The sequence below is a fragment of the Artemia franciscana genome, chromosome 8 (assembly GCF_032884065.1).
Source record: "Artemia franciscana chromosome 8, ASM3288406v1, whole genome shotgun sequence".
NCBI lineage: Eukaryota > Metazoa > Arthropoda > Branchiopoda > Anostraca > Artemiidae > Artemia > Artemia franciscana.
The window spans coordinates 20,133,586-20,142,188 of NC_088870.1; the positions used below are offsets into that span (position 1 = coordinate 20,133,586).

The 8,603-nt window shown below is 37.0% G+C and overlaps 2 pseudogenes; both read left to right on the top strand.

The window, feature by feature from the left end:
* Window positions 1-46: 46 nt before the first annotated feature.
* LOC136030112 (NADH-ubiquinone oxidoreductase chain 1-like) lies at window positions 47-823 on the top strand (annotated as a pseudogene).
* Window positions 824-3,983: 3,160 nt separating this feature from the next.
* Window positions 3,984-5,786, top strand: LOC136030635 (NADH-ubiquinone oxidoreductase chain 5-like; annotated as a pseudogene).
* The last annotated feature ends 2,817 nt before the right edge of the window (window positions 5,787-8,603 follow it).

The following is an 8,603-nucleotide window of genomic DNA, read 5'->3' on the forward strand; positions in this document are numbered from 1 at the left end:
ACAGAACAGAAACAGAAACAGGTAAAACAAAAACAGGTAGCCTGTTTCTGTTTTCTGTTCTGTTTTTTGTAAAAACAGAAACAGAAACAGGCAGAAACAGGCAAGAAAAAACAGAAACAGAAACAGAAAACAGAAACAGTGCCGATGCATAGTCCCATTTATCTCTTACGGTGCAAAATTTAATTTATCGTTCCTATTAGTCATCTGTGCAATGAGAGTGAGAGTATACAGAATTATGGTTGCGGGCTGGTCCTCTAACTCTAAGTATTCCTTGCTAGGGAGAATTCGCGCAGGGGCACAGACCATCTCTTATGAGGTATCTTTGATTATTATCATTCTCTCTCCTTTAATGTTATTTAAAAAGCTCGATCTAGAAGGGTACCTAGTGAAATCCTCTTACGTAGGGTGACCTTTATACTTATGTCTTCCTCTAGGATTGTGATGATTTATCACAATTCTGGCAGAGACTAATCGAACACCCTTCGATCTAGCTGAGGGTGAATCCGAGTTAGTGTCGGGGTTCAATACAGAATACATAGGAGTCGGTTTCGCTCTAATTATATTATCAGAATACGCTAGCATTCTTTTCATATCTCTACTATTTAGTGTAGTATTCGGGTCTATAAGCTTCTTCATATTTTGTTTAGTGGTGTACTCCTATCTATGGAGACGCGGCTCTTATCCCCGCTATCGTTATGATAACCTAATACATTTATGCTGGAAAAGCCTTTTACCTACATCTTTAATATTCCTGTGTTTTTACTGAAGCCTTTCTCAAGGGGGTTAAAAATAAAGACCCTTGGTCGTATAATCAACCTTATTCTGCTTTCAAAACAGATGCTTTAATCGGCCAAGGGGTCTAATTAGACAATTTTGTCATTCAAATTAATAACAATTGGAGTAAACACAAAATATGAGAAGTAAGCACATGTAAGAATCTGTCCCAGAAAAATATAGGGGTCTTCTACAGGTCGTGCCCCAATTCATGTTAGAAGTAAGAAGACTGATACTCAGGATCAAAACAAAGGCTGGGCTACAGAATAAAACTCAAGACCTCGAAACTTAGGCTTAAATGTAAAGGGAAGGGACACAAGAATAAGAATAGAAGAGACAAGGGCGATTACCCCTCCTAGCTTATTAGGAATAGACCGCAAAATAGCGTATGCAAACAGAAAATATCATTCCGGTTGAATATGAGCTGGGGTAACCAATTGGTTAGCAGGAATGAAATTATCTGGGTCCCCTAGAAGATAGGGTCTAGTTAAGGAGAGAGTCACAAGAAAAAAGATAAGGACTATAAACCCCACGGTATCCTTAATGGTAAAATAAGGGTGGAACGGTAACTTGTCTAAGTTAGCGTTAATTCCTAGGGGGTTATTTGAACCTCTTTGATGAAGGAATAAAAGATGAATTATTGTCAGACCGGCCACTAGAAAGGGGATCAAGAAATGAAAAGTGAAATATCGCGTCAGAGTGGGATTATCAACAGCAAACCCCCCTCATAACCATTGTACTACATCGTTACCAATATAAGGTACGGCAGATACTAAGTTTGTAATTACAGTCGCCCCCCAGAAGGACATTTGACCTCACGGGAGAACATACCCTAAAAAAGCAGCGGCCATTACAAGAAACAAAAGAGCAATTCCAGTCATTCATGTTTCGAAATAATGAAAAGAACCATAATACATCCCTCGGCCAATATGAAAATAAATGCAAATAAAGAAAAAAGAGGCACCATTGGCGTGGACAGTTCGGAGCAGTCAACCGTAGTTGACATCTCGGCAAATATGGGCCACTCTAGAGAAAGCTAAGTCTACTCTCGCCGTGTAATGCATCGCTAAAAAAAAGTCCAGTAACAATTTGAATAAGAAGACAGAGGCCCAAGAGAGAGCCAAAGTTTCATCAAATAGAAATGTTGGCCGGTACAGGTAGATCTACCAAGGCAGAATTAATAATTTTAAGGGTAGGTTGCGTCTTACGTAGAGATAACATTTTATTTCCTAATATTACGGAATCACTAGATCATTGACCGTAAAGGTTTTTTATTACTGTTCAAAAAATCAATGACCAGCAGGAGCGCTAAAAATAAATATACCACTATAAACGAGTAGGCCAATACGGTAAGTCTATTAACATTAAAATTGATGATGACGAAATCGGCAGGATAGAGGTAGCCCGAGGAAGGGCTCATAAACATGAAATTCTTATTTAAAACTAAGAAAGACAAGACAATTGTAGGTACCACTCATATAAATGACGTTAAATCTACAGCAAACTTCTCGTTAGCTCTTAGCGAAGACACATAAATAAACATTACCAGAATCCCCCCTAGAAAGATCAAAAAGAGAATTAGTGAAATTCACAGAGAAACATTTTTAAGCATAACACAAATCAATAAAGTTTGAACGAACAACGAGAGTGTAAAAGCAAGAGGATGATTCATTAGAAGTATAAATATGGAAATAACAACGATAGATCCTAGGATGTCAAAAGGTAGTTTAATAAAAATATTAACTTTGGAAGTTAAAGATGTTAATAACTCTTTTGAAGACCAAGAGATTCCTCTAAATTCGGTTTACAAGACCGATATTATTTTTTAATTACTCAGTCAATCATAATAATTTACCTATCACTTTCTTTAGGATTACTAATTTTCTCTTCAAGAAACAAGCATCTTCTAGTAACTCTATTGAGATTAGAATTTCTCATTCTTTTATTGTTCAGATTATTGGTATATTCAAACTATATGAGAATGATTAACGCATTCATCTTTCTTAGAGTCACAGTTTGTGAAGGAGCTCTAGGATTATCAGTATTGGTATCTTTAGTACGTTCGTCAGGATCAGATCAAGTACAATTCCTAAATGAATAAGTGGTTCTTTACCTCAAGTTTAATATATTTAATGTTAATATACAAGTTAATATCAGAATTCCATCTAGAGTGGGGAATCATTCTTTTAACATTGACTTCGGGGATTTTCTTTTTAATAGTTATCAGATTAAAGCCAAGTTGGCCATTAAGCTATAGAACTATTCTTGTAAGCTTGTTTGTCCTCCTGTGACTCACCTTTACTACGCAGTCATTCATCTTATTCTACGTTTTCTTTGAGTGCTCTCTAATTCCCACAATTATTTTAATTCTCGGGTGGGGTTACCAGCCAGAGCGTCTACCTGCTTCCTATTACTTCTTATTCTATACTCTACTATCTTCTTTACCTCTACTCTTTATCATCATTGCTCACACGAGTATTTATTCGTCATCTTTCTTACAATTTTGGGGCAATTTCATAGACAAGATAATCTTCTTGCTAGCCATCCTTTCTTTTCTAGTGAAACTCCCAGTTTATTTTGCACACATTTGATTACCTAAGGCTCACGTAGAGGCTCCAGTAACTGGCTCTATAGTATTAGCCGCTATTCTCCTCAAGCTAGGGGGTTACGGCCTCTATTTAGTACAAGTACTAAATATTTATAGAGAAACAACACTAATAGGGGTCTGCTTAATAGGCGGGATCTTCAGCTGCTTGATCTGTCTACGCCAATCTGATGTCAAATCCTTAATTGCTTATCCCTCGGTCGCTCACATATCATTCGTCATTCTAGGTATACTTATATCTTGTACTTACACCAACATAAGATCAATTTTAATAATGGTATCTCACGGGATTTGTTCCTCTGGATTATTCTACTTAAGCTATCTATTTTATGCGCGCATCTGAAGTCGCAGATTCCTTCTTACCCGTAGAATAATCTCTCTTTTTCCATATTTATGTTTTTGATGACTCAGTCTTAGTTTTATCAATATGGGATTACCCCCCTCACTTAACTTCTTTTCCGAAATATATTTTTTTATCGGCGTATTTAGTCTAGACTGAATAGTAGTAGGCTTATCTGGAATCTTATGTTTTCTTTCATCTTGCTATTGTATTTATTTATACTCCAGTGCAAGTCACGGTGAGAGATTATATATCTTTAGCTGATTAGAATACAACTTAAAGGAATATATAATCGGAAGAGCTCATCTGATTCCGTTACTGACTTTAATTTTCGTTTACTGTTATAGTTTAAAGAGAATATTAGTTTGTGGAACTAAAGGAGAGTCATCTCTGACAGTATTGTTATATTTTGTATCAGGCTACATCTTACTATTTACCGGAGTAATAAGTGTTTGTTGCTCATTTTTATTATTCCTCTCAGATGAAATCTACTTATTAAAAGTATCCTTTTTGCATTTGGATTATCAAGTGTGCTTTGATTGGCTAAGACTATCATTCATCTTCTTAGTTCTCTTAATCTCTTCTCAAGTTATAATTTATTCTTCTTATTATATAAGAGGTGAAACTTTTGTTAATCGTTTCATATACATAATATTAGGATTCATCTCATCTATGGTTCTGTTGATTATATCTTCGGATGGATTAAGATTAATATTAGGTTGAGATGGGTTAGGTATCACTTCATATCTATTAATTATATTTTACAAAAATTATAATTCTTCCTCTAGAGGAATAATTACTATTTTAAGAAATCGAGTAGGTGATGTATTAATTTTATGGTCATTGGGGCTAATATTTTACTCTAAAAGCTGGGACTATATATTCTTAAGATACTTCTCTTTATCAATTATGCTTTTCTTCATTTTATCTTCTTTTACCAAAAGAGCTCAACTACCTTTTTCTGCATGGTTACCAGCAGCCATGGCGGCTCCTACCCCTGTCTCATCCCTAGTCCATTCATCCACACTAGTGACAGCCGGTATTTATTTGATAATTCGTTTGTCTCCTTCATTTGAAGAGAGAGGGTGTTTTTTACTCGTTGTCATAGGGGCCTTAACTTCCTTTTTTTCAGGCCTGGCTGCGTTCGGAGAAAACGATCTAAAACGAGTAATTGCGTTATCTACATTAAGCCAGCTAGGAGTAATAATATTTTCTCTAGGTTTAGGGCTCACTCTATTTTGTTATTTTCATCTTTTTGCCCATGCACTTTTTAAGGCTCTTCTTTTTATATGTTCGGGGGTCGTAATTCATTCGCTAGGGGTACAAGATATACGTCGTATAGGGGGGGTATCCAGGATACTCCCTTACACTAGTTATATTATCTTAGTTTGCTCTCTTAGATTAATAGGGTTCCCATATTTATCGGGTTTCTTTTCAAAAGATCTAATTATTGAATCTTCAGAGAGTCTATATATATTATTTTCCAGTTTACTTATATTAGTTTCATGTCTTCTAACAAGAACTTACTCTTCACGAATTGCAATAATATGTTTGTGCTCTTACAATTATAATTTAAGCTGTCAATACGGGGACGAAGAAGGGGATTATCTAACTCCTCTTTTTGTTCTTTATTGAGGGGCTGTTATAGGGGGGTATATCTTTTATTGATGTTTTCTGGGGGATGTAAGAATCATCTTAGGTCCATTTGAAAAGATTCTCCTCCTCTCCCTTATTATAGTAGGGGTAATTTTACCTTACTTTGTCAAATCATTTAGTTTAAGCCTAAGACATTATGTAAGTAGAATAATATTTTTACCACTCATTACAGGGCGAACAAGCTTCATACCTTTATTTATGGGTGAACTCCTCTATCATGAGGGTGATTGTGGTTGGGTAGAAGAAGCGGGGCCGTCATTAATCTATCATAATAGCTTACGGGGGTCATCTTTATTTTCGTTCTTAACCTCCTCTCCATATAAGGTACTTATCCTATCTTCTTTATTATTCACACTATTTATATATTTCTATAGCTTAATAAGAGCACAACACTGAAGATGTTGGGGTGGATGATTCCTGGAAATATTTAAAGGACATTTATCCATTTATGCATTGAAAATGCATTGTATTAAATATACTATATAAATAGGCAGTGAGTAGAATTTAACTACCCGGTTGAAGAGTTAGCAGCTCCCATCCTTCTTTCTGCCTCTTAACAGGGGTCATCCCTTCCTCTTCATTAACAATGAAGCGCTATCAATTAGCTTCTGCTAAAGAGTGGGGGCCGAAAGGCCTAAATTCAGGTCGAAACTGGATTTGATAACATCAATTCTCACTCTGAGATAATTCGCACGTAGAGTATAAGGATTTTTCTTACGAAACCGATGAGCCATGCCTGATAAAAACAAAAGCACAGGGGCGCAATAAGCGATATAAATCTTGCACAAACCGTTGCGGTTGTAACGGCTTTTGTTTGGGGATATTTTCCGTAAGTGACGCGTAGGTTTTTCACGGCTTGATTAACTAGGGATGAAAAAGTAGTGGAAAGGCTGAACCAAAACACAGACCAAGCCAACTAACTAAAGAAGAACATGGCAGAATTGCAGTCCCAGCAACGAATGGAGCGACCACACAAGGGCTATTAAAACAAATACACTCGCATTTAGACGCATTAACTGACGGTCCAATCTTAGATAGTTCATTGGTAAATATAGTAAAATTGTAAAGAAATCCTTGGCGAGTCCGGGCAACAAGAAGAACGTCGTCTGCATATGCAACAGAAGACAAACCCATACTACCGTAAGAAACAGAACTTTTGAGGGGACGCAGGAACGATGCAAGCACACATTTAAATACACTAGAAGACACTACGGCAGAAGTTGCAACCTATCTATTTCTAGCCGCAGTTTTCACACCATGAAGTGGCAAAAACCATGAGACTAAGTCGAAAATCTTCTGAGAAAAAAGGAATAAAATAAGAGATAAGAGCTCATATGGCATGAGCTCTAGCAAAATTATAAAAATCAATAGATTAATTTGAAAGAAAGATCAGAGGCTTAATGCTGGTCGGCATTTAAAATAAGAGCTCTGAGACACAAGGTCCTTTTAAATATCAAAATTCATTAAGATCCAATCACCCACTCGCAAGTTAAAAATATCTCATTTTTCTATTTTTTTTCTCCCTTCAGTCCCCCTTCCCAGATGGTTGAATCGGGGAAATCAATTTTATCAAGTTAATTTGTGCAGATCCCTGACACGCCTACCAATTTTATTGTCCTAGCACGTCCAGAAGTACCGAACTGGCCAAAGCACTGGACCCCCTAACTATCCCAAAGAGAGTGAATCCAGTCTGGTTTCGTCAATCACGTATATACGACATTTTCTTAGTCTACCCATCAAATTTCATCCCGATCTCTCCACTCTAAGCGTTTTCCAAGACTTCCGGTTTCCCCCTCCAACTCTCCCCCAATGTTACCAGAAATGGTCGTGGTTTATAATAAGAGATCTGAGACATCAGTTCCTTCTTAACATTAAATTTAAAAATACCTCACGAACGGTCACTCCTGCTCGAAGGATCACTCCTTCGTAAGTTAAAAATATCTAATTTTTTCTAATTTTTCAGAATTAACCTTCCCCCCAACTCCCCAAAAGAGATTGAATTCGTTCTTTTTATATCAATCACGTATCTAGGACTTGTTCTTATTTTTTCCACTAAGTTTCATCCCGATCCGTCCACTCTAAGCATTTTCCAAGATTTTAGGTTTGCCCCTTCCAATGTCACCTGATCCGGTTGGAATTTAAAGTAAGAGTTCTGAGACATGATATCCATCTAAATATCATCTTTAATTAAGATCCGATGTAATTTTTCCAAATTAACCGCCCTCCCATCCCCCCCCCCCAGATGGTCGAATCGGGGAAACAACTATTTCAAATTTAATCTGGTCTGGTCCCTGATACGCCTGCCAAATCAGCATAGCAAGACCGGAACTGACAGACCGACAGAACTACAGAATTTGCGATCACTGTATGTCACTTGGTAAATACCAAGTGCCACACAAAGTAAATTTTCTCTGGGGACGGAATATTTGGTTGAAGGTTGGCTTCAGTATGATTTATTTTGGAAAAGGGTTATTTCCAGGCTTTGAGCAAGCCATGGGTGGAAGTAGTTATAGGCCCTACTAAACCGAAGGAAAACTCGACTTAAAACTTGAAACCCCCTCCCCTCACCCCATTTTAGATATGGCTTGTGATATCAGAGCTCGATATGAGCCCTGATCCTAGTCTTCTTTAATCTAGCTTTCATTTGGATCCGTTGCTCCATTCGCAAGTTATACAAAATTAAACCAAAAGCTTGACTTATTTTCAGCACTTAAACCCTCTCTCCCTCGTTCTATTTGAGCTATGGTTTTCATGTCAAAACTTGATGCCTGTCACGGTCTTAGGTACCTTTGGTTCAATATTCACTGAGATCCATTAATCTCTCGCAAGCTACACTGAATTAAGTGAAAAACTCAACTTTTAATTAAGCTTGGGTCTCCATCCCAGAACTCAATGCATATCATACTCTTAGGCATCTTTATTCAATTTTCATCGAAATTCATCTCCATATGCAAGATTACAGTGAATTAAATGAAAAACTCGAATGTTTTTTAACACTTAAAGCCCCATCGCCCTAAATAAGCTTAATTTTAATCCAAATAGTTCAATTTCAATACAAACCAGCTATACTCGATTGCACAGACGGGCGGACAAATACAAATCAGCTATACTCGATTGCACATACGGGCGGAAAAACAGACAGATAGATCTCAAAAACCTATCTTGGTGGATATTTTCCACTGTCCAAATAGGTGATGATACCTGCATGATGATATGCCATTGTTTTCC